Source organism: Saccopteryx leptura, chromosome 3, assembly GCF_036850995.1.
Source record: "Saccopteryx leptura isolate mSacLep1 chromosome 3, mSacLep1_pri_phased_curated, whole genome shotgun sequence".
NCBI lineage: Eukaryota > Metazoa > Chordata > Mammalia > Chiroptera > Emballonuridae > Saccopteryx > Saccopteryx leptura.
In genome coordinates, this window is record NC_089505.1 from 365,827,498 (window position 1) to 365,854,695 (window position 27,198).

The following is a 27,198-nucleotide window of genomic DNA, read 5'->3' on the forward strand; positions in this document are numbered from 1 at the left end:
TGTTATCTAACCCCAGGGACCTCCCCCACGGTGCTCCCCCCCCCAGCCCGTCACCGAGGGGTTTCCTGCAAGCCCCTCAGGCCTCCTCCTTTGATTCTGATGGACAAAATAAGGGGCAAAAATCCCTCATTCTCTGGACCTCTTTCTCAGTCCCTGGAAACTTTGCTTCCTGGCAACTGTCATCAGTTTGGCTCAAACTCATAAAAATTCTTACTGATCTGGATGTTTCTTACACTGGCACCAGTAAAAAAAATAATAATAATTTTTAAAAAATAGCAGCTCTGTTCTCTCTCCCCCTGTTCTGGGTCTCCAATCATCCCTTCCCTGCCCTGTTAGTGCCCCCACCCTCATGCCCACCCTCCACCGTGGCACCCGAAGCTCGTTGCTCCCGTGCAGCATGACACAATAAATCTCACGGGGGATTTTGCTCCCCGGTTTTATTTCCTCCCGGGGTCGAGCAGGGGACCCTCCCTCAGTCCCGGAGGGGTGCAGCCAGCACGCCTAACAAATTATCGCTTTTTCCCTCCAAGTTCCCTCCGAGCGAGAAGTGACCGCCTGAACACCTAACTGTTCCCGCGGGGCCTGGCTGCAGGAGGCTGCGGGGCTTTTAAATGACAGGAACTCTCCTCAGAGGCCGGTGGCCATGCCGTGTTCCAAATCCGCGTGGCCTGCGGCGAGGTGCGCCACGGGGGAGGCTGGTCAAGTCCAGCTGCGTGGCCGCCGGAAAACAGCCTCTCTCCGAGTGCTTCGGGGGAAGCCGTAGCCGCTTCGGTCCCTGGCGGAGCTGCTGTCCTGAACAGGACGTGAACAGAACAGCGTGGAAGCACTTGGCATCATCACCAGGTGGAACGCGCGGTACCAGGCGCAGGTACCACTAGCGCTCTGCCAAACCAAGCTGCGTGCGCTCAAAGCCCCGGGCACGCCGCACAGCGGTCCTGTGGCAGGCGCACTGCTATTTCCCTCGTTTTGCAAGTGCATGACATGGGGGCTCGGAGGGATTAAGTATCTTGCTCAAGGTCACAGTCAAGCGGGAGTCGGGGCGGAATGATGGCTCTACGGCCAAGCCAAGACGAACACAATTGCCATCAGCGTTTACTGAGGCTTTCCGCTGTGCCAGCCCTGGGCGCTGCCCTGAAGGGGACAGGCACACACAAGCCAGGCACCGGCCTCTCTGTACTCAGGGAGAGGCCGTAAATGACCAAGTGGGTGGTCTCCTGAGCCTGAATTCCTGCCCAGAACACAATGATAACGGAGAATGAGGTCGAGGCCGGCCGCCTGGCCGGACCCGTCTGCAGAGGGGACAGCTGGCTCAGAAGAGAAAGGCGCAGGGCGGGTCAGAGGCTGATGGAGAAGTCCGGTGCGGCCCTGCCTCCCGCCTTGGGGCCCCGGGGCTGAGGAAGCAGCCTGGCGCCTCTGAAAATGAACCGGAACAGAATTTGGGCAGGAAGTGCGTGCGCCCGTCAGGCTGCACAAGCTGTTCTCGGGCGTGTGCCCGCCCCGCTGACAGAGGTCAGCAAGCCGGGTGCTCAGGACAGGGATTTCTGAATCCACCAGCCAGCCGCTGAGGTCTGGCTGCTTTGCCAAGGGAGAGAGCCTCACTAACAAGAGCTACCCACGAATGACTCTAGCAAGGGGCCAGCGCCATGCTCAGTATCTCAGGTGCACAACTTCCTCCCATCTCCACAGCAGTCCTCGGAGGTGGCAGTCCTGCCCCCATCCCACAGATGTGGAGACTGAGCCTCTAAAGAGTAATGTCATTTCACAAAGGCCACACGGTTAGAAACCGGCAAACCCAGTGCCATGTTAGGCTTTCTCTTCTCCACTCAGACTGGCTGGGCTCTAGGAGGTGGACTTCCCCACCTCTAATCCCATAGGCGCATGATGGGAGGGACAGCATGCCCCTCCTTTACTGAGCTCCCTGTGGCCATCAATGGTTCCCCAGTCCCCCCAGTGACCAGAACGGGCATCTCCAATTAGTTTTCAATTTCTAGTTTCTCAGTCCCCAAATACAAGCACCTTTACAATCCCAGAGAGACAAAGTCACCAGTTTTTCTCACACTGGAGCACATACTCCAAACACGACAACCAGGAATTCCCACGTGGACGACCTCCAGAGCGGCGGCCGGCTGGTGTTCCCAGAACGTGGGTCTGACTGACGGACTCTCTTTCTGCTCACTGGAAAACCCTTGGCCACACCTGGTCACTGAAAGATTGCAGGTCACGTGGGACCCCCCGAATAGGGGCTTCCAAGGATTCTTCTTGCTACACCCTCGAATCACAGGACTAACTCTGCAGGTTCCTCCCGGGCCCCCACCCCCCACGGCTCTCTACCCTCAGCCTCTGTCAACTGGAAGACGGAATGTTCCCTGGGCTCTCCTCCACCCTCCCCTATTGTTATTTCAATTGAATGTATTGGGGTGACACTGGTTATAAAATTACATAGGTTTCAGGTGTACAATTCTATGACATGTCGTCTGTGGATTGCCCTGTGTGCTCACCACTCTAAGCAAGTCTCCTCCTTCACCACTCTCCTCTCTCCCCTCACCCTCTCCGCCTCCCCACCCCTTCTCTCTAGTGTGCACCATACTGTTGTCTGTGTCACACTAGGAGTTGTGTTCCGCTTCTGTTTTTTCTATCTAGACATATGAAAGATCCTGTAATATTTATCTCAACTCCCAGCTGGTAAGATGGGCAGAGTTGTGCCCACAAAGTGGAAATTACTCGCCCTAGACCCCACAGCTAGTCAACAGTGGGGCTGTGTACTCACTGCCCCCTTCGCCCCCAAGGCCCCCCGAACAGGAGGTGCCCCTGGGCCTCCTTCCCTCCCGGTAAACCGGGTTTGCCTTCAGAGGAGGGCAATGCTGGGGGCTGGGCCGTCTCCTCTGGGCCTGAGGAGCAGCCCTCGCTGCGTCTGCCCAGAGTTGGGCTTCGTTCTCGGCTTTGGGGGGATCTGTGAAACGTGCTTGTCTTCCAGGCAATGGCAGCCTCATTCAGGAGGCGTAACTGTGCCTTGGAACAAGATTATGCAGATCAGAGCAAAGTAAAAAGGAAGAAAGAAGGGAGGGAAGGAGAGAGGGAGGGAAAGAAGAAAGGAAGAAGGAAAGAAAACTTCTATTGACCAGGAAAACCTTGGACTGAAGGACATGACTGGCGTCATACAAAGTCTGTCCACGGTGAATGTGACCTGAGTGTCACCATCAACTGTCCTATTTATAGCCCTTTGAAATACGGCTCAGTGAAGAGGGGACTTTGTTCTTGTGGCCTCTTATCTGACTGTCAGAACAGAGTGGAGGAGGTGGGAGGGGGTGGGGGTGGTCTGGTTAATGTGGGCATCAAGACCAGGAACATCCGTCCTGCCGGATGTCCCCATGTTAGAGGGAGACATGGGGACCTGGAGTAGGGGGTATGTAGCAGCCCCCCCCCCCAACTTGGCTGCTCCCAACCTGAGGGACCTTAGGTCAATGAGCATCACTGTTCTCCACTGTCAAACACCTGTAACAATGACAACCATAAAGCCTCGTTAGAGGGTTAAGTGAGTCCCAAATGATCAATCCATGTTATTTCCCAGGCAGAAACTCGGGAAAGACAGAAGGACAGACCAAAACGCCAGAATTCACAAAAACCAACAAGAGACGTACCAGAGGAGATGGAGGCACAGAGAGGGCAAGCCACTCCCTCCAGGCCACACAGTGAGGAAGTGGCAGAGCCAGTGCTGTATGGAATCAACGAGTGACTCAGGAGATGAATAACTGACGTCTCGGAGTAGGCGAAGGCTGAGCAAGGGCACAGCTGAGCCTCCCTGAGAACACGAGGATTGGACAATTCTTCCTCGTTTCATGCTAAGTGTGCAGCCTCTGTGACATTACCATCATTCAGTCAACTCACACACACCTCCCTCCTGTCCTCCAGTCACGGTCACAGCTTAAGACACTGTGGCTCATGCTTGGAGAAAGAGAGAAGACCTCTTGTGTTTCATCCCAGGGGTCGCTTCCCCACCATACAGAGGTATCCCGATATTCAAAACTGTCCCCAGGGCCTGTCCATCTTTTGTCCTTGTTTGGACGCTTGTCATTATACAGATGCCAGTTTAATGGACACAGTCCTAGAGCACACAGATCATTTTGGCTTGGCTCAATTTTTTTTTCCCCTGCAACAAGGAGAGACAAAAAGGTAATGGTGGTTCCTTATGTTGGAACCAATTCTTCAAATCATTATGAAAGGTGTGTCTTGCGTTTGAAATTTCTGTTAGGCGGTAACATGCCCCTTCTCTGTCTTCTAATCTGCTCCTTTCATTTTAATTTCCTTTCTTGCCCAACGACTGAAGTTTAATATTAAGACTGTGCTTTTAGACACAACCAGGAATACTCCCCATAAAGACATCCGTGTGTGTGGCAGCCAATGTTTCCCAAGCAATGGTCTCTATTCATCAAACTCTCCACCAGGTGGTAGGATTAACAGCGTTTTTGAGGAGCAAGAAGAACAACAAATCTTTCCACTGCAAAGACGTTTTATTAAAAGGGAATTTTCCAATGTTGCAACAGGAACTCACTAGCTATTCTTCTTGGTGCAGGTGCCCAAGAGGAGGCCCCTGTCCAGGGAGATGGGTGATTTCCACGTCTGATGACAAGTTTCCTGCTCAGGGTCCTGTCTCCGACCCCCAGGCAGGCTCCCAGCCCTTCCTGGATCCCAGACACTGTGGGGCTGTCCCAATTCCATTTATGCCGCCAAGCCAAAGGATGAGTGCTTGCAATCAGCCATGCCAGGCACACCATGGGGATCTAAAAATCCAGCCAGATTATCACGAGCTAAATAAACCCATCCAACTAGCACCATTTCTGGGAAAAGGCTTGGGAAACAGCGTGTGCAGAAAAATCAGGATCTCCTTCCAAAAAGGCAGTTACAGAACTTGGGTCCATTTGCTAGGCCCACTGGGTGGGACAGCTCACATTCTGGGCTGGGCCTGGGTAGGGCCAGATACCCAGGGGGCTGTGTTTCCTCTCTGCAAGGCCCAGGGCAGCCGCCCCACCCTCCCAGGCCCCCAGGTCTAGAAATACAGGATGATCCTGAGAGGAGCACAGCAGGGTGCCTACCATCTTAGGCTTTGGGCAGAAAAGGAGCAGTTATGAATGGTGGCTCTGCTACTTCCCAATTTATGTGACCCTGGGCACGCGGCCTAGCTTCACCGAGCCTTAGTTTCCACATCTGTAAAATGGAATTAGAAGAAAAAAAGGGCAGTGACTTGATAGGGCCGTGGTGGTGAAGCCTAGGATCAGGGCTGCCAGCGCCAGCCGCGCGAAGGCAGAGGTCCGTGTCCAGGTGTCTTTGCTCTCGGACCGCTGAAGAGTTCTCTGAGGTCGTTCTGGCCACGGCCCACTGCAGGGAGGGAGAGAATGCAGGTCTTCATAAGCTGGCCAAGCAAATTCATGGGTTTATGTTGGCTCCGGTCGAATCTTCCAAGAAAAGAGGGTTTTTTTCCCCTTTTCTTTTCCTGCCACCGAGCCTTTTAGTTCTGGAAAGGTAAATGCCCAATTAGATGGATTTCTCGTCTTTCATACGGAGCTGTCTGAGGCTCGCCGAGCATGAAACAATGTTTTGGAGTCATTCCGTCCTCTCAGTTAGAGCAGCCAGGTTCGCTTTGGTGGTGTAATTTTGGTTGGGTTTTTCTCAAGAGCCTTGCACTAAGTAAATATGCATGAAGGGAGTTTTTAGCCAGTTCCGGCTGTTAGTTCAATGTGGATTCAAATAGAGTTTTTTTTTAATGTAGCAAAATCTATTACAATGATGTCTATTTGGATTTGATTTTTTTAAAGCTATCTGGTGAAATTCACAGAATGCATTTTCTTGTACACCAGATGTGAACCTTCCAAAAGTCTTTTTTTAATTTGGCCGAACAACTTGGAACTAACGTTCTTTTCCTCTCAACTTCTCTGAGAGACTACAAATGATCTTTAACTTGTATTTTATATTCTCTTAAGGGCTCCAGAGTCGGACCTGGCTAGAACGCTTTTATATACTTTAGAGGAGAAAGAAATAAACACACACACAAAGACACGCGTGTGTCAGAAGAAATGGGCCAGATGTCTTCGGTGTTGCTGGAAGGAAAAAACTTTTAACATAAAAAGATTCAAATAGTATGAGCTGAATGGTGACTAGGCTAAAAGGACAGCCCACCGCTCACTGACCCTCTCAGGAATGAGAGTCCACAACACCTGTATCATCCCAGGACAACTGAGGGAAAACCGAGAAAGGTCAACAATTTGATCACCGAGCTGTTCAGTGACAAGCCTTGGGCTGAAACCTTCATAGTGAGGCTATTCTGCCTCTCGTGAAGATGCTATTGGAAAAGACACCCAGCCAAGGGTCTTACCAACACCTCACACTCACCGGAGCACACTGGGCGAAAGCTCCAGCCTCCACTCTGCGTGGCCGCCGGCCAGGGAGTCCGCTCCTGCCTCCGGTCTCCGTCCTCTGGGATTCCTGAGGTCATGGCCCCCCTGTCTGGGCTCAGTGCTTGGTGGCACAGGGACTGTGGTGGGCAGGCAGGCAGGACAGAACGAGCCGCAGAGCTCAGTCTCCCGGCTCCCTCCCTCCAGGTAGAGGAGGGAGGCTGTACTCTCTCCCAGTGGTGTCTGCCAGCCCCCCTCCGGGCAAGCGCCATAGCTGTCCTGGTGGCCCCAGCCCAGCCCGCCCTCTGTCCCTTCTGGGCAGGTGGTAACTGGGCCCAGGGACTGCCACATGCCTTATTGATTTCAGCATGCATGTTTCCAACTGGAACCCAGAACAATTTAATGTTTAAAATGCAAGCCACTCTCCTGGGCACGAACAACACGCTCAATAAAAAGTAAGTGCTGCGAAATGTATTATCTAGAAGGCAAGTTCACCTGCCTCATCTTGTGGGCTCCTCCCAACTCTCCCAGGACAGAGGCAGAGCAGGAATTTATATTGCCACTTACTAGTTAGGAAATGGAGACTCAAGAGGTTAAGCGACACGCTCAAGTTTCATGGCTAGAAGCAGGTGGTAGGGCTCAGGACTGGGACCTAGGGGTTCCGAGTCCTAGGCCAGTGGTTTCCCTGCCTGGGCCCCTGATTCTGCAGGCAAGACCCCTCTGTCTCACCCTCATCCCACTGTTCACCTCTGTAGGCCGAGTCCCTTACAGGTGCCCCCAACTCTGACACACGTCACACCTGAGCTCACTAGCCAGGCCACACAGGAGGGGGTCAGGGTGTTGAGCACCCTCCCCCAGGGCCCTCCCCTTCCCCCTCCCCCCTCCCCCAGGTAGAATTCTCTGTGCCCCCCCCTAGGGAAAAGAAATGTACAAATTGTATACAATCCTCAGCAAGGAGAAAGGCATGTTGCTACTCCAGCCCAGTCCCTTGGCCTTGCTCCTTGGGGGTGGGGGTGGGGTGGAAGAGGAGGTGGAAGTAACAAACCATTCAGCTGAAAACCAGCCTGTGTTACAAATGCTCTTCCATGAGCTTTCCAGAACTTTCCACCTTTAGTCCACTCTTGCACAGAGACACTTAGCTGAGATACCAGAAGGCTCCAGGAGACAGCCTCAGTCGCAGTATTCTCCTTTGCATGATCTCGTTAAATCCTCATGGCACCCCAAACCACAGGGGGTAACTGCCCACATGCACCTCAACTCTGGCCTGCCAAGGCACAGGGCTTGCCCGCCCACGTGGGTAGAGCAGAGCGTGAGGGCATTCCCCTGAAACCTGGCCATCCCTCCCCCCCAAATACTGCCTGCCATGCCTTTTAACCCCTCTCTTCCTGGTCAGCTGCTTAAATCTGAGATCAAACATATGGACCAGTTTTAAAAATAAAGCATTGCATTTCAGCTATTTAAAGCAAAAGCAGCCACTCTCTCTCTTACGCGCTGCACTCTGATGCCCTTGGAGGATCACATCGTTCAGGGACCAGCGTGCTGGCTGAGTGGCAAGGATGGGACCTCACAGAAAAAAAAAACCAGCAATCAGGTCCACTATCGAGGACAGAGGCCAAAGCGCCCAACACCCAAGATCCCCGGAGGCCTCACCTCTGCAGCAGACGGAACAGACCTACGGCCAGTCTGTTATCTTACCTATCTTCTTGTGCAAGCAGGGTGACCACCACTGTGACCTCAGGGGGCAAGGGACAAGGACTGACCACATGTCCTTCTGTCTGTGTATTTCTAGCACCTGCAATGGTGCCTGGAACATAAGTCTCTAATAAATGTTGGCTCAACTGAAATAAAAAACAATCTAACCAACAACAAAACCCCAAGAAACAACAGAAACTCAGGCTTCCCAACGATACGCTGGTTTTCAATAAGGAAGCAGAGTGTGGCTTTGGGGAAGGGGACACACCGAGGGCTTAGGAGACCAGCCAGTGTTCTAGATCAGCGCTGTCATCTAGGGTTCCGTGACTTCCTCTCTGGGTCTCAGCATTTTTGCATTAAAATGAAATCATTGAACAAAATAATTCCAAAGAACATTTTCAGATCTTAGAGTGGGGACAGAATAGGTCCTAGTGAGGTCACTATCGTTCCTATTTGCCATAGGCATCATTTGGGAGTCCCCACAAATGTCACCACAGCTGTGAGGTTTCAGGCCCCATAGTGAAACTTCTGGGCAATCTCTCAATGTCTAGTGCTGAGAACTGCTGAAGAATGACTTAGGCAGGTGTTCTGGGGGGGGGGGGGGGCTGGGTACAGCGTGACTCGGGTCTGTTCACAATGCCAGGAATGCCCAGCGAGTTCTGAGGATGGAACTTAAGAGGCAAAAGCCAATGAGGTGGGGCGGTCTTCACAAAGAATGCCCCCAGGTGACTTAAGCAGAACTCCAAGCCTCTCATTTTGCAGAAAGTGAAACTGAAACCCAGAGCTTGGAACCATCTGGATGCTGAGTTTTGAAGTAGTAGCCCCAGGAATAGAACCCAGGCACTCACTGGGGTCCCAGGTTGGGCTCCTGCGCTCAAATCAGAGCAGGGAAGAGTTCTCAGATTCTCAGGTTAACACGGTGAGTGCTGAAGGTCCCACATGGGTTCCGCCGCTGAACAAAGTGTCTGTGATTATTCTAGGATTCTGTGCCCAAGCCAGCTCTCCCACTGGCCTGGCCCACGTGTGTGCACATATGCACACAGGACTCACTGGGAAGCAGTGTAAGGTCAAGATGACTGGTGGATTTCATTTTCCACTTTCCTGGTTGCTTTTATAGTGTGGGAGGGGCCTGGGGAGAGGGTTAAGGTTTAGATCTCATAAGGCAGAGTCTTATCCAAATATAACTCCTTTGAGTCAGCAGCTGCTGCCCAGCAAAGGATTCAAGCAAGGTTAACTGACCAGGAGACTCAGTGAGGTGCCTTCCAGGGAAGCTGCTAACAGCTTGCCTCCCAATGCTGTCCTGGCTTGGGAGGACACTGCTTGGTGGGGAGTGGAGACAGAGACCTACCAGGCACAGAGCCCCCTACATCCCCCCAAGGCTTCAGGACCCCTCTCTGCTATCCCACCATATTCAGAGGACCAAACGTTTCCATCAGCCAACTCTGTGGAGGTCTTGGACTGTAGGAAGGGCGCTGAGGGGTCCAGCGGGGGAGGGGGGAGTCCAGTGGGGGGAGGGGTGCCTAGCCTGTGCCTCCAAGGGGGAACACACCCCTGAGGTCAGCAAGGAGGCTGCGCAGAAGTTAGCTTCCACCTGCTGGTGCAGAGCTGCTAGGAGCTGAAGGCACGCCCCCTAAAGAAATTCTCTGCCACCACAGGCAGCCCTTCCTGTTTCTCAGTTAGCCCCTTGCCTGCAAGGGGGGTGCCGAGGCCTGCAGGAGAGGGAGGCCTGTGGAAGGTGCTGCTCTGCCCAGGCCAGGCCTTGCCCCAGTGGCAAAACCTGGACAGCAAATGCGGGTCTAGCAAAATGTAACTGCAGCTGTTTCCAGGCTTGTGAGATTTCTCAAAGGCCAGGGCAGAAGACCCCTACTTTTTCTGTCATTTATTTATTCAACTGAAAACTGTATGATAGAATTCCTCCCCTCCCACACACACACTCACACAATTATATACAGCATTTATTCTACGTAGCATTTCTATAAGGTAGTAGTAATGATCCCATTTTACAGATAAGGAAACTGATACTCTGAGGCATTAAAGCTCGTGCCCAAAGTCAGAGAGAGAGCGAGAGCGAATGGCAGACTAGAAGAGCCCCCCAGTCCCCCACTTTACACCAGATCTGGGCAGAGGCAGGGGGCATGGAATGGTGGACTCAAATCCGTCTTTTCAGCCAACCATGGATTTCTGAAAATAGCGGGGCCATGGTGTTTGGGGGCAGGAAGGGAAGGTGAAGAGAGGCATGTGAATGACCCCAGGCACCCTGCCTCTGGTGCCCAGTCCCTGTCCTCACAGCTGAGACAAGCGCCAGTTTCCACAGCAACCAGCAGGGGGCAGTGCACCTCGCCTTTTCCTAACCTCTGGGGTGCTCTTCCTCAGCTCCCAGAAAAAAAAAAAACCCACGAAGCTCTGCCAGCAGCTTCTAGGAATAGCCCGGCTTTGAGCCCAGCATGTAGTAGGTGCTCAAGGCACGTTCAGAAGACGAGAGGACTTGACTAGAAAGATTTATGTGTATTCAACAGTTGACATAAGACAAAGAATGAGAGAAGGGGGTGTCCAGCCTCCAGTCAGCACCTTCCATCTTAGAGGCCTTTGTGAACAGCATTTGTACCTACTACGTGCCAGGCACGGATGGTGACGGCTGGACAACCACGATCTCCACTTATCTCGTTTTCTTCAGCTGGAGAGAACTGGCCATTCCACCAGCCGCACACATGCACACAGCCGCAGAGCAAGGGTGGGCACTCGCTTCTCCCCGAGGGAACCATCTCGGCACAAATCTGCCTGGAGTGGGGACCCGCAAGGAGGGTGAGCCAGAAGAGGAGAGGGGGCCCCCAGAGCTGGCCAGGAGGAGGACGCCTGATGCGGCGACCCGGTGAGGAGGTCACTGCCCTCAGGGGCACAGTTGTCTCTCTCTGCAGGACACAGAGAGTCCGTGAGACGCAGGGAGTCGCCTCAGCCTGGGTCCGGCCGCGCACTTCTGGGCCGGCACGTGTCCGCTCCCGGAGCGCCCCCACCAAGTCTGGCGCGCGGTAGGGGCCCTCGGGTAGGAGAGAGGAGAGTCTCAGGGCTCCAGAAAACACACAAACAACAAAAACAGTACGGCCTCCACGGAGACCAGGCCACGGTGTTAGGCGAAGGCGCACTCAGGATATCTGCACCAAGCCGGGGCGCAGCCTCAACCCCCACCCACTGAAAAGGTTCAGCGTTGCTTCCTCCCTCAAGGTCATATTCGAACACATTCACGCTCTGCAAAAAGGAGCTGAAAGTGGCACCGCCGTCCCAGTTCGGAATCTAGCTGTAGCCCCATCCGGGCGCTCTGCCCCAGTGTCACCGTTGCTATGCGAAGGAACGGCTCCCTGCCCCGTGCAGGTCACACACCCGGGAAACGCAAACAAGTTAACTTTTGTCAGATGCGTTCGCGGCCGCTGCGGCGCCTAACGGGGTTAGGGAGGACTCAAAAGAGTTTTGAGTTGCCAAGAGCGCCACCTCCGACACGTTCCGCTTCGCCTACCCCGGTCCCTCACCGCCCACGTCCAGCTGCCCCCGTCCCGGGCGCCAACTTCTCCACCGCATCTCGACAAACGCGAGCCGTTGGCGTCCCCGGGGCCGATGGGCCACCTCCCGGATCTGCGCCTGCTCGCAGCGGATTTGGAGGCTGAATCCGGATACTGTCCCGCAACTGCTGGAGGGGATCACCCGCGGCCTCCGCGACCCGGGCTCGGCTGGAAAGCGTCCGAACCCCGCCGCTGGGATGGGGGGTGTCCTCCCACCCGCGGCCCCGCTGGCCGCCCCATTCTCCCGCGGCCCCTATCCGGGGGGAGATGCCATCCCGGCTCCGAGGGCACTGTCACTGGGGCCACCCCATGGACCGCTGCCCGGAATCGGGCGTAGGCGCCCCGCTGAGCTTCCCGACGGCTCTCCCGGTAAAAGCTGAAGACCCACGGAACCCCAGCCTCTTCCACGACCTCCTTCCTCTCGCAAACATTCCGGTGACGCCGGGGCGAGGTCAGGGTTGCCGTACGTGTGTCTTCTTCCCGGCGCCTGGGGTCTTCAATGCCACTTCCAACTGTCACACCCTCCCAGGCTCCTCCCCACCACTTGTGTTCCCGGTCCGGGCAGTCGCCCCTCCACTCGGAGAACACACACGGAACTGCCCGAGCCCCAACTCGGCGGACTCAGCCGCCTGCGCACCCGGGCAGAGCGGTCGGCTCCGCGCTCACTCACCGCGGCCGGGGACACGCTGGAACGTGCGGGGCTCTGGGGGAGCGGGGCTCCGGAGAGTGTCCCAGACGCTCGCCCCCTTCCCAGCTCACATCTCCCCTTCCTTCTCTCTCTCCTCCTCTTCCTCCTCTTCCTCCTCCCTCTGGTCTTTGTCTTTGCAAAGTGTCGAAACTGTCTGGCATAGTGGAGCTCCGCCGGCGGAGGCTGGAGCCGGGGAGGCGGGGGGAGGCTGGGAGCGGTCTCGGGAACACCTTCCCCCGGGTGTAACGGGAGGGGCGGGCCGGGCGCCCGGGGCCCGGAGCCCGGGCGTCAGAGCGGGGCGGGCGCCGGGGCCGCGCGGCCCGCCCCTTCCTCCGCCCAGCGCCCGCCCCTCGGGCCGCCCCGCCCCTCCCGCCCGTGGCCCCGCCCACCCGCCCGTGGCCCCGCCCACCCGCGCCGCGCGCGGCTCGGCTTCCCCTTCGCTCGGGTCTCCCTGCCGGCGGAATATGGATGGAGCTCCGGGCCCATGTGGACCGAGGCCGGCTCGGCCGAGGCCCGGCCGGGGAGACGCTGGGGGAGGCACGGGGAGAGAATCGCCACCTCGAGAGGGGCGCAGCGGGGACGGCTCCGCGACACCTCGCGCGGAGGCCGCCTGCAGTCAACTGGCAAGGCCAGGGAAGGGCGTCCAGGTGGCCCAGGGCATCGTTCGGTCAGTCCCGGGGAGGAGGCGGCGGGTCCCCACGGAGAGGACGTGACAGAGCACCGAAGAGCCCCAGTCGGGCGAAGGGTAGCGAGAAGGGGCCGACTCCCTGTTGGCGAGTGCGCAGCGTCGCCCGTTTGCTCTAAAAACGCGGGACTCTAGGGGGGGTTTAAGGGGGGGGGCAGCGCGGTGGAGCTGAGGCTCTGGTGAGGTCCAACTGGGCCCCCTTTGGGGTCCCAGAGTGCCACCGCGGCCGGTCCCCAAGGGCTCACCTGCCCGCAGCCTTCCTTGCCTCCTCCCAGATTTGGAGGCTGCAGCGTGGTCCAGAGCAGGGTGAGCGCTCAGCCAGGGGACCCCAAGTAGCTGCTGGCCCAAGGTGGCCTGGAGGTGGGACTTCTGGGACCCAACCCTCTAGAGGGCAGGTTTGAGGATTTTTTTTTTGCCCTCCTTCCTTTATGGGGAAGTGGGGAAGTCGGAGACATCTTGCTCAGTGGCAGAATGCCAGTTCAAGAGGCTAAATGCTGGACACAGGATTTAAAAGCATTAAAAAAAATTCTGGTTATACAGGTCTTGTCCCCTTACTGGACTTTACCTCTTTCGCAACTTTTCTGAGGAATGCTAAGAGGATTGGCCTAAGGGTCAGTTAATTCTAACAGCTTCCTCTTTTCTGGGGGAGAGGTCAGTCTTCTAATGGAAGGGGACAACTCTCTAGACCGTTTGCCAGGGAGATTGCTGTAGTACAGGACTCAGGCCAGGGCGGCTGGATCACACTACTTGGCTCACATACTGCGCTACCACTCGTCCCACATGGGGGTCTTAGGGTGCTTGCAGAATCCCTAAACGGGCTTAGCTCTCTGCTAGAGTTTCCTCATCTGTGAAAATGGCCTAGTAATTGCACACTCCAAAGGGTTATTGTGAAGATTAAGTGAATTCATACATATCAAACCCTTAAAACTGTACTTAGCATATAGTAAGTGCTCAATAAAAGTGAGCTATGCCCAAGGTGGACTGCTCCAGTGCCAGGTCCCTGCACACAGCAGGGAGACGGCCCACCTTACAGATGGGGTGGAGGTGTTGGGGAACACTTCTGAGCCTTGGGGGAGAAAAGGAGAGATTCAGAGAAGAGGGAGGTGGGAGCGATATGGATTTTAAAGAGGGAGGGGAGGACAGGAGAGGGGGCAAAACAATAAAATAAAAAAGCATGTGAATCTGGAAGAATTCTTCAAGGAGTCCGGCCAAATGCCTCAGGGGCTTGGGACCTGGCCAAGTTTGCTGCCCTCCTTGAGTTTGAGAGGAAAGTGTGGGGTGCTTAGTGACCCTGATGGTTTTTATTTTTATTCTAGAGGAGCATCCTGTGGGCTTTGCTCCTTCTGAAATGTGAGACATCGCATGGGCATTCCTGAGAACACTTTCATGTGTGGGAGGGGGCAGCAGGGGAGTTCCCTGGGAGCATGGACTGCTGTTCTACCCGAGAGTGGCACCTCCAACCTCTCCTAACTTGGACCTCCCGGGGCATCATCCAGCTCCCAGCCATCCATCCAAAATACATCGATGGCCATCCTGCGGTCCTCAGAGGGACAGCTTCCCTCCCGCAGTGTCCTGTTGATTTGCATGACTACATAGAGCTGGTAGCTTTTGCCTTCTGGACTCAGCTTGCTGTGCACAGGGAAAATGTTGCATTTTGTTTCCTGCTCATGGCATAGTGCCCATCTCACCCCTGTCACATAGCAGATGTTCAATAAAGAGTTCCTGGATAAGTTAAAGAAGTACTGTTTACTGCAAGGGTGGAATAATATAAGGTACAGGACAGCCCTTTGAAAAAGAGAAAATGCTGCAGTAACATAAGCCTGTACTCCTCTCCCAGTGGTATCTGGAGAGGATCAGACTGGCTGGCCAGTGGCCCCACACCATCCAGCTATTCCGCTCTGCAGCCAAGGGTCAAGCAGCTTTCACTTCAGCCCATGGTTCTTGGCAGTTCTCTGTGATGACTCGTCCTGAGATGGGTGAGATGAAACCCTGTTGAGTGACTCTGCGGTGAAACACTCAGAAATCATCGCCGTATCTATATACAGATTTGTCCATCAGACACATCTTTTCCCAGATGTTTGGGGGCCTTTTACTTGCCCGTTTCCTTTCTGATACAGTGTATGTCTCAGGAGGCAGCAGACAGGGCTTCCTCCTTCTCCCTGTTTTTCTGGAGTCGTGACCTTCCCTGAAAGTACTTCTGACACCCCCCCCCCCCCCAACCATTTTCCAGAGCCCAGATCCAGTGCTCTGTGTAAGGGACATTGTGTGCAAGCATTCCTCCTTGTCACCCTGAGTGTGTCTCCCAACATGCACTGCCAGAGAACAACTGGTAATAAGTCATTACTGGGGGTGTCTGCACAGTGAGTGCCCAGGGGAGCCCCAACATTGATTTAATGTTATCCCCCCCCCATGTTTTCAGAACAACAGAAAAGCTCTCAGGAACAATGGTTAAGGACAGCAATTTTCAACTGGTGTGCAGCAAGAATTTTTACAAGGTGCAATACCTGAGTATTTAGTCAGGGGCACTGACCTCTTTTCCTTTAGATTGTCAGATATAAACATGACGACAGTCCACACAATAGCCATCCAGTGTGAGTGAATCAAAATTATACCTATATGTATTTTCTTTTGTCAGATCAGAAAATAAAAGATGTTTTTCTGGTGTGGAGCAGAATTTTAGTAATTAGTTTATGCGTGCCATGAGGTGAAAAAGGTTGAAAACAGCCGGTTAAGGAAATTGATCTCATCCTGCCTCCCCCCCCCCCCCCCGCCCCGCCCCTGGCACGTCCGAGTGGAAAGACCGTACTGGGTCCTCGTGCCATCTGGATGATTGTGCAGAAAAGCAAAGGGCTGCCTTGCTTGTCAAAGGTGAGTGCTGGCACGTGGTGCCTGGTGTTCTGGACAGTGTTTTACTTAGGGCTCTTGGGGCCACGAGGAACAGGCCCAACTTTCCTTGTATGAAAAGAGGTGATGTGGGACTGTGCAGATCAAAGCTGGCAGCGGGAAGCCGGAGGCAGAAAGGCAGCCTGTCCCGCTGGCTCCCTGCCCAGCCCCCCTGTCCCCCGTTGCTCTGTTCTCTCCCTGCCCATGAGCTTTCACTGACAAGTCCTGGGCTCAGCCTTGAAAGTGGCCCGCAGGCCTGTGGCCCCGACCCGTCTACCTCCTGGTGATCCTTTCAGCTTCCCTCCCCGCCATGACCATCCCTGTGGGTCTTAGTGTTTCTAGAAGAGGAGTCTGACTGGCAGGCCTCACGGGTCCTGGGCCAACAACGCAGCTGTGCTGATGGGCTGCCCGGCAGCGGGCACCAGGTTGAGAGTGAGGATGCGGGGGACAGCCATGCAGGAGCTTTCTCGTGCCAGAGAGCTTAGGATGTAAACCTGAACTCCCTTCCCGGCTCTGAGACGGCGGGGGCGTTTGAGTCGGCAGAACCATCACGCTACATGCTACATTTACGCCTATTAGACCCAACAGCCTGCTAAGCCAGCTGACCAGACTCGGTCAGTCATGACCACCCTGATCTCTCTGGTAGAATTTGGCTCAGAAATGAGTCGATTTAATCTCCACTGGGATCAGCAAGATAAAGAGAGAATGTACTTGGGTTTTCTAGGGAAGACATTCTTAAGAGTAAGCCCTGGGGGGCTTCTCTTTATTTCCAACTAAACATGAAAGTATTTTTTTTTTAATTCCCATCTTCCCACCCCACTGTTCTCTATATCTATGTATCTGCTTTTTGTTTTGTTTATCCATTTGTGGGGTGTTTTTAGATTGAACATGTAAGTGAAAGCATACAGTGTTTGTCTTTATCTGACTTATTCCACTGAACACAATGCATTCTGGGTACATCCATGTTGTCACAAATGCTACGATTTCATTCTTTTTATGGCTAATATTCCATTGTATACATATACCATGTCTTCTTTATCTGCGCATCTATTGACAGACATCTAGGCCTCTTCCATAACTTGGATATTATAAATAATGCTGCACTGAGCATAGGGGTGCATCTGTCTTTTTGAATTAGTTTCCTTTAGATAAAGTAGAATTGACTCAGCCCAGAAGCCCTAGTGAAATTACATGTTGTTGTGTCCTTGAAACCAACATAGCAGAGCCTCTGTGTCCTAGGCTGCCAGACCCATAAAGGACCATGGCCTAGTCACAGGGTCCCGTCTTCCTAGATGTATCAGCTTACTAGTGTCGTGGTAACAAGTTACCAAAGTGGGTGGCCAGAAACAGCAAAGTCAGGAACATGGCAACATACAGGAGACAAAGCCACAAACTAGTATTTGAATAGCATGCCCTGCCATGCCTGTTATGCCTGTCCCATACACATCACTGAGACTTCTAGAAAACACACACGCATACACACACACACACACACACACACACACACACACACACACACGGCAGTGGCTATCTTTGATGGCAAGATCAGCCTGAGAATGATGGAATTAAAAGATACAAATCTTTGATTCTTTTTTTTTTAATTTTTATTTTATTGACTTCCTTATCTTTAGTGGAAGGAAAAGAGAGAGAAACATCAATTTTGTTGTTCCACTTATTTATACATTTATTGGTTGATTCTCGAGTGCCCTGACCGAGGATCAAACCCACAATCTTGATATACTGGGACAATGCCCCAACCCACTGAGCAACTCGGCCAGGGCTGCACATCTTGGATTCTTGAAGGTGCCCCGAGCAGGAATCAATGCAGGCAGCATCTACCTGGACCTCTTGTTTTGTGAGAGAAAATATGCAACAACACTCAGCCCTATTTCTTTAAAGTGCCATAGTGAATTATTTTGTTGCTTGCAACCCTAACCAAAACTGAGTGGATTGTACCTCCCAGGAAAGAAAAGGAAATGAATAAGTGTCCTTTTCACATGTCATATTTCCGCTTTCTTGTGGCACGTTCAATTGAAGCTGGTTCTGATTACCATTTCTGCCTAAGGAACCATTCCCCAAAATTAGAGGCATAAAAACAACAGCTATTGCCTTACGACTATAGATTCTATAGGTCAAGAATTTGCACTGAACCCAGCAGGGAGGGCTTATTTCTGCCCCACCATGTCTGGGAGGACCTAAGGCAGGGGTCGGGAACCTATGTCTTACGAGCCAGATGTGGCTCTTTTGATGGCTGCATCTGGCTCCAAGACAAATCTTTAATAAAAAAAAATAATAATGTTAAAAATATAAAACATTCTCATGTATTACAATCCATTCATTTCCTACTGCTCGTGCTCATGGTTGTGGGTGGCTGGAGCCAATCACAGCTGCCCTCTGGAACAACACTACATTTTTATTGGATAATGCCTAACGTGCACGGGTCGTTGTATGCCTCTCATGGAATTACATTTTAAAATATGTGGCGTTCATGGCTCTCTCAGCCGAAAAGGTTCCCGACCCCTGACCTAAGGTAAGGGTGATTTCAGTAGCTGAGAACTGCAGTCACGTGAGGCTTCTTCACTCCTGCATCTGGGTTGGGGAGGGGTTGACTCGAAGAATTCACTGTTCTCTATTCCTCTAGTAGTTACAAGCGGTCCAGGCACTTAGGGAAGGGATCTAGATGCTGCCTCTTGATGGGAGAACCGACGAAGAGTTTGCAGAAAGCCACACAACTAGGGCAGTGGCATTCTTCCCGACTGGGTAGCCTCAGGAGATCCACGGGTCAAGGGTGATAACCGAGACCAGGTGAGGATGAGAACATCTGGGGATGTTGTGGGAAACAAAAGAGAGACAAGGACAGAGCCCCGAGGACATGGTGATGATCAGTAAGTATTTATAGAATCAATAATTCATTTAAGAACAGGACTCTCTCTCTAGGTAAACTCTCAGGTCAGAAATTCTTGAGTCTGGCCCCAAACAGTAGAATGATCCCAGTTGACTAAGCCTTTTGAAAACAGACAGGGAACATTTAGAGTCTGTTTCTCAAACTTCAATGAGCACAAGGATGACTCTAAAAGTCTTACTGTAAACATAAGCTGCTGGATGCCACTCTCAGAGACCGGAATTCAGTAGACCTGCAGTGGGGTCCAGGAATCTCCCTTTCTAAACAGCTTCCTTCTGCAACCTTGCTTCTGGGGCTGGTGGACAGCCCACACGCAGCTCCTCGCCATAAATGCCATGGAGAAGTGGCCAGTCTGTTCAAGAAGGTGTCCCGGCTCCCAGTGCTGGCTCTGCTACTTTGTCAGATGCCACCTGACATCTAACAGCTTTTTTTTTTCCTTCTGACATCAATTTTCTTGTCTGTACAATTAGGAGGTTGAGTTAGAGCAATGTTTTCAATGTATGCATGATGGAACAGAGGAATTTCCATGTTGGGTCCCTACCTGCATTAATCCATTTAGCAAATGTTCATTGAATGTTTGCTCTCTGCTTGCTGGATCCTGGACCGGATACTGGAGATATTACAAAATCACTGATTAATTATCATGAAAGGTACTTCAAGAAAGGAACATAAGAAGGAATAAGAAAGGGAGCCCACAACAATGGCTTAACATTTTGCTTTTTTAAAAAAATTAAATTGAGAAAGAAACATCAGTTTGTTGTTTCATTTATTAATGCATCCACTGGTTGATTCTTGTGTGTGCCCTGATGGGGGATCTAACCTACAACCCTAGATTATGGAGAGGATGCTCTAACCAACTGCACTACTTCGCCAGTGCCAGAGATGGCTCAATTTGTTGTGTGTACCGGGCAAACGGTTCCTAGCATTGAAACCACTGACCTCAGTGATCTCTCAGGGTCCTTACCAGTGCAAAACTTCTGTTCTATAACGTTTTTCAAAGATTTTACTTCAGAGTAGGTCTAAACTGACAGAATGCAAAGACTGGATTTGAAATTTGTCCAAGACCCCAAGGTTCACACCTTCATTCTTGAAAAGAAATTGTAGAGCTCTTTACGAAGCAAAAAAATGGTTTGTATTGTGGTTTTATGACATTTAAGAAAGAGCACCTTAGCCTGGGAAATTGAGTAGAGGGACAGAGAAGGTTGAACTACAACCCTGCTAGCTGGAGGAGGCAGCCCCACCCAACGACAGAGCTGGAGGGCAGGGCTCTGGGCTCCCCCATGTGCATGCTGGTGAAGATCAGATGATTGACACTTTCTGAGTCTTCCAGTTTTCATCTGCACAATGGCCACATGCTACCTGCCTCTCAGTCTTTTATTTTCCCAGTCATTTTAAGGAGAAAGATTATATATAAAAAAATTACTCAGTGCCAGATACTTAGTAAGCATTCAATAAATGATGACCATTATTAATTTAAGTATCCTTCTTCTGTGTATTATACTTGGCAACATTCCTGCAAATGTTTAATAAATGAGAATGGAAAATTACACAGTTTGGGAGTTGCCAAATATCAGGGATCTGTGAAGCCGGCGACATCTCTCTGGGGAAGGGAGCCTGTTAACTCTCTCTTTTCAAAAAGGACACGCCCATGGCAGTGGCCAAAAACTCTGAATGTGCCTTTTTCCCCCCAGAGGAGAGAAGGTTATTTTTCTTACCAGTTGAAACCAAGCCTAAATATCTAAATTTGGAATATGCGTTCTAGGTTTTAAAAGAAAGTAGAGGACATCCATCTTACAATGTTGAGAAGCAGAAAAAGAGGCCCTGTATGTTTTAGGTTAATTTCTCTGTATTGTTGTAGTTTACTAGGTTACCTTTCCTCGAGACTAAATGTGCAACCATCTCTGCCCCCCCGCCCCCCCCCCCCCCCGTCCGCTTTGATAGTTAAAACAACACAGAGAAAGCGTGCATGCGTCCATGCGTGCGTGCGGGGATCTCTCTCACTTCATGGTTTGTGCAGCTGCAGGTCTGAACTTGGGCAAAGCATTTAGCTTCAGTTTATTTATGTCTAAAAATGAGGACAAGGATAGCATCCACCCCCTGGGACCACCGGGGGAGAGCGAAGTGATTATCAAATCGGACGTCCACACAGAAAGTGCACAGGAAGTTAGCTGTTGCTATTTTTATGTGTACCGATATACTAAATATTTTGGTGTTGACATTTCGAACCGCAGAACTCATAAAATATAAATTGACGTTAGCTTCTTGCACTTAAAGATCTGCATTTAATGATTCTGGAGGCGGCTTCATCTACCTTGAGGTCCTGTTGGAAGCTGTAGCCTCAGTTTTAAGAGATGTGACATCTGCTACTAATTTGGGGTGTCGATTTGGTAAAAAGCCATTGAAGCCATCAGGGTGCCTTGGGCTTGCTGTCTACAACCAGCCTTGGGAGAAGGCAGAAGTCCACCAGGCAGTAAAATAGCTGACAAGGAAAGATTCAGAATTTCTCCTATGCAAATCAGGTGATAGGATCAAGGAAAGATTCAGAATTTCTCCTATGCAAATCAGGTGATAGGATCTGGAGCAACAAGGATTAGGTTTGGCTGCTGAAAGCCCAGACGAGCAGTCACCAGGTAAAAGTGAATCTCTCTCTTTCACGGGTCCTGGTGGACTGGGCTGGCGCGGCATTCTGCAGTGTCAGGGACCCAGGCTGCTCTGCAGCAGTGCACATCGTCATCTCTGTCTGCTTCCTAGTCCAAGTTGGCCGCTCCAGCTCCAGCGATCACACCTGAATCCCAGGCATTCAAAAGGAGATATCTTTAAGGACATCTCCCACAGGAGGCCCACACCTCTGCTGCTTCCATCTCCTCCCCCACGGTGCTCCCAGCTACCTCACTGTATGGGGCACTGGTAAAATGTAAGGTTTTATGCCAGGCCCATGTGCTGAAGGAAATGGGTATTGGGGGACAATTAGCAGTTTGTGCCACGGAGTTGAAAGAGGTTAGATCACTCAACTTAGTTCGGGGCAAGAGTGCAGAAACTAATCCCCACAAGTAGAAGTATGGATTTGGAGTTGCTTGTTGTCATAGTAACTAGGAAAAAAAAAAAAAAAAGACTGAACATGCCAACTGTCACAACGGGGGAAAAAATTGTCCTTGCACCTTAGACCTTGTGTGCTGGCCAGAAATCTCTGGTTGATAAGCTCATACATATAGAATGGTATTTGCTTGCGATGATTAAAAAAAAAAAAATTTGTTCTCCTAGTGCTAAACTCTTTTCTACCCAGGGAAAGTTTAGAATTACACAGTGATGGGGAATTAATAACACTTGTGGGGAATCAGCACATGCTTGGTATTTGAAGTATGTGGTATAATAATAAAAAATAACTTTCTGACATATTAGAGACATTAGCTTGATAATACCAATTTAAAATGTCACTAAGTAGTCGTTTTATTTAGACATGTAAATTTTCACTGGGAAATTTAAATAAAATATTAGAAAGTTTATCACATTTAATTGTTTAGGAGACTCTGAGAGTCTTCAAACCTAGGTGCCCGTTCAGTTATTACTTCACTCCACATTTGGAATACCAAGGAAGGCATTTGCCAGTCCCATCAGTTGAAACTTTGGAGGGGACCTCATGAATTGTTATCTGGGCCCATTGTTTCAAGCTATCTAGGTTTTGTTAAACATTGAAGGAAAGACCTTTTGAAAGTAATTGTTAAACTATATCTATGTTAAGAGATTTGCAAATTGAATTCAAAGACCTAAAGAAAATTGGACTTTTAAATTATTTTATAGTAACTCATTCTAAAAATCAACCTTAAATAGTCTTCTATGGCTAAAACCTGCCTAATAATAATAATAATATAATAAAAACTCACACTGATAACTACCGCTTTTTCCTGTTTATTTATTCACTTTAAAATAAGAGGACACAGAAAACATCTCCAGGTTATCTTGTCATTCAATTATGTTGCATACCGGTCACCCAAAGTCAAATTGTCCTCTGTCACCTTCTATCTGGTTTTCTTTGAACATATGTATCCTGATTTATTAATGTCACCTCGTTAAAATTAATAAAAATTTATTAAAAAATAAGAGGACAAAGTGGATAATTCCTTTTTAACTTAGTAGTGGGACTCTTTTAGTATTGGTTTGTTGTTCCAGGTTAAATTTTATGGGGAACCCAAGGTTGTCCTTTGTTTTGAGAAGTGACTCAAGTAGTTTGGGGAGCCCAACCTTCCTCTTCCTGGGTTACAAGGCGACAGGTGTCTCAAGCTAGTCCTGTTACTCATGCCACATACCTGAAAACATGGCACTTTATTTCTTTTTACCTGGAGCAGAAGGCGTTACCTTCCTGCTTCCCGGTTTTTAGCCTGGTAGTAAAGAGTGCGGATTCAGAAACCAGGTGTTGCGTGTACAAATCACAGCTCTGTGTGACCCTGGGTTCAGGACTTAACCTCTCGGAGTCTCAGTTTCCCAGTCTATAAAAGCAGCATCATAACAGCGTCCTGTTGCAAACGTTAAGTACATAAATACATGTAACACTCTTAGAGACTGACGTAGAATAGGTGCTTACTATATGTTTATTACTAGTATTACCTAGTTGATGATTTTTCCTTCCAGTTATGTGAATAAACCCGTAAGTTGCCGCTGAATTTGTTTCATCCTCTACTTTTAAACTACGGACTGTTTCTGTTCTGTTTTGTAGCTGAAACAGCCCTGCTATTTTTTTTTTTTTAAAGAAAGATATCCTCAGTGCAGGGGGACGGGGCCCCTTGGGTCCCCTTCACCTGCTGCAGCAGCTTAAGGTCACCTGTGTCGAGCAGGGGCCACTACCAGCGGCAGCTGTCCTGAGGTCTCCTCCCGGTCTGTGCTCTGCGTTCCTTCTTCAGTTACATCTGCGGTTCCGGCCATCAGGGTCATGGGCTGAACAGCGACCTCAAATCCGCACAAATATCCACGGAAGGCCTGTGATACTCACAAGAGTTTCTTCTTGTTCAGACAGAGGAATAAACTCATAATCTTACCATCTTTTCCATAAGAGTCAATCTGAGTAGAAAGAGGAAGATGAGGAGGAGGAAGGGGTGGAGGAGGCGGCAACCACCCCCATGATCGTGATCTCAGGACACCTACCAGGGGTCAGGAACCTTTTTGGCTGAGAGAGCCATGAACGCCACGTATTTTAAAATGTAATTCCATGAGAGCCATACAACGACCCGTGTACGTTAGGCATTATCCAATAAAAATTTGGTGTTGTCCCGGAGGACAGCTGTGATTGGCTCCAGCAACCATGAACATGAGCGATAGGAAATGAATGGATTGTAATACATGAGAATGTTTTATATTTTTAACATTATTATTATTTTTATTAAATACTTGTCTGCGAGCCAGATCCAGCCGTCAAAAGAGCCACATCTGGCTCGCGAGCCATAGGTTCCTGACCCCTGACTCTCCATCGAACCGAACTTCCCACCGTCTCTGCTCTGTCCCCCTCTCACCTGCGGGATGACAGTGACGCCCCTTGCCCCTCAGCATGGTGTGCAGTCCTGCAGTCCACCAGGACCACCTGGGCTGACTCTCCATTCCCAAGCCGACTCCTCCTTCTCCCTTCTCATCATATTTTGTTTCCTAAGTACCAGCCTCTGCTCTGGCCAGTTGATTTCATGCTCTCCGTGTCTCTATTTATTATTATTATTATTTTTGCAGTTTCTTCCTTCTTGCCAGCTTGTCCACGGGGCTCTCACCATTCATCTTCAAGCCTCAGTTCACACCCTGTCCTCCCTGAAACAGCCCCTGACTTGGCTACACGTTTTGCTAAATGGCTTCCCCTACAGCTTATTGCTATATACACAAGCCCATTTTTGCCCTTATTGGATGTGATCTCCTCGTGGGCGGAGTGCGTGTCTGCATCGTTCGATGCCCACTGCCAGCCTGACTCCAGAGCTGGTGACCCTGGGTATCTACTGAGCACAGGCTTCCCCAGACCACTCTGTCTGTCTCTGCTGTGCTGTCCTTCCCTCGCCTGGCTGTTGTTAGTGCGTTACCCCAGTTGGAAACAGGTCGTTGAGGGGAACCCTGGCTCAATTGCTATATCCTCACCCTTCAACGATGCTCCGTGAGGGCAGAAATGTCTTCCTTGTTCCCTACTGGGTCTCTCGTGTGTAATAGGAGAGGGTTAAGAAGTTAATCAAGTAACTATGCAGTAAGTAGAGGCATAAACCCACCCACCTCTCTATCTGCATATCTATCAGAGTCCAAGCCAGCCGTGCCTGAAATAAAGTGATCTCTGCCGAACAGGTGGACTGTCATGTTCTGCTTGCCCGATACCAGGGGCTGTCTGAGCTTCCCGGAGAAGTGGAAACACCATTACTGGGAATCTGTAGATGCCAGGGTTTGGCATCAAGATGAAATGATTGTGATAGTTACGAGCAATGAATCTGGTCCTGCAATACCACAGCGAAAAGAAAGCATGTCAGTGTCACTCTCCGGGGACAATGTGACAATGTCAAAATAAACTCACAGCAAATGCTGTTAGCTCAAGCTGCAGGGAAATGTTTGGACTTCTGCAGACACAAACGACGTCCAAGACAGGGAGATGACATCAGGAGTGGATAGCTCTCTCTCCCCTCCCCCAACTCTACACCCCAGTGACACCTCAGCCTTGACCCCTTTCAAACCTACAGAGCAAAATCAAAGACTCAGCATTTCCTCCATTGCCCTTCTCCTCAAAAATGAAAAGAGAAACCATAGCTTGTTTATTTTATGCAAGAGTTTCTTTAATAAAATATAACATGTTTTGTGGTGACACATGAACAACAGCTTGCAAAAGAAAAAAAATTTTAAAACCCAAATCAAACATGTATCCATCAAAAATGGTTGGAGAAACTGAAGTAGCCACAAGGAACCCTGAGCAGGGCAGCCGCCCTGTGCCGGGCTCAACGTATGAAACAAATGAGTGAATTCTAATCCGCTAGGTAATTTTCATTCCGCATGGGTTCTTCATTTCTCTTCCAGAACCTCATATCACAGCACCTGTTTCAGTCCATCCCAGCTCATACATATGCCTGAGACCACTGGGCAATAGTTCCCCTTTCTACTGTGGCCTGTGAGGTACACAGCAGGACATCCATTCAATGATCTACAGATTGCCAAGAATGCAACCAGCCCCAGTGCTCACATCGTGAGCACCGAAGCTTGGATCTCTGCAGCCCCTCTTTGTCAGTGGGCCCCGGACAGGACTGTGTGGCATGGTGAGCCTTCCCTTTCTCACCTGTGAAAGACAGGGAAGTCACTGCAGCCTCACAGGGCTCTTGGGACGATGCATCACGGCACGATTTACATAAATCTTAACACCAAATTATGTAGGATCTTAAGACCAACTATGACCCACGATGGTGCTGGATCCGTGTTACCACCCAGGTTCTCGCTAGAAGATCAGGATCTGACTAATCAGATACAGATCCGTTCAGACCTTTCCTTTTGCTACTGAAGGGCCTGTGGCCCAGAGTAACTCACTGACTTCCTCGGAGTCCTGCACTCAAATCAAGGGGGAGATACCGGTTGATTTGCATGCTTTATAACCTCATAAATAAGGCTGGTGATCTATCAGACACCGTTCTAGGTGTTTGACAACTATCAGGATATTTAACCTTTGCAGAAAACTGATGATGTGAGAATTACTATCGTCTGCATTTTTCAGATGAGGAAACTGCAGGTTCAGCTGCAGGCGTGTCATTAATGGAAGAGAATGCGAGCCCGGGAAGTTAGCTGTAAAGTCTGTGCATGAAACCACTGTTCTGGTTTCTGGTCCTAGAATACTCTTCATGTTGCTTCCATTTCCATCTGTCTAGCCAATGCCCGCTCTCTGTCTCTCTCTCTCACCCTCTCTCTCTCTGTCTCTCTCTGGCCCTTCTTTCCTCCCTATCGCCTTTTAGCTTTCCTAATTAATAATAATGAGAGTGAAATTACTTTTTCTTAGAATCCCACTGAGCAAAGGCCGAGGGATAGCTTGCGTGTTCTAACTGACTGTGGCAGAGAGAAGAATTCCAAAGAAGCCGGGGGAGAGAGGAGAAGAGATGCAGGCAGGCTAGGCGCGGGGCACACACCAGAGAGTGTTGCTGAGCTGGTTACCACTGGTACTGTTTTATCACGGGGGACTGTCACATGACCCACTGCACCAGGGGACAGACTGGTGGGGGCAGGGAGGAGGGAGGGAGAAGAGCGTGTTCAGTGGCTCCCACTCTCATAGGTCAAAGGTCTGGCCCATGAGGCACTCACTGTCCTTCACTTCCTGGGCTGCCCATGCAGAGAGCCCTGGAGTGGCTTGTCCTGGTGGTGGGGGGCTGGAGCCTGCAGGACTGGGGTGGAAGCGTGGCTCTGGGTACGGAGGAGGGGGTTGTGAGGACCTG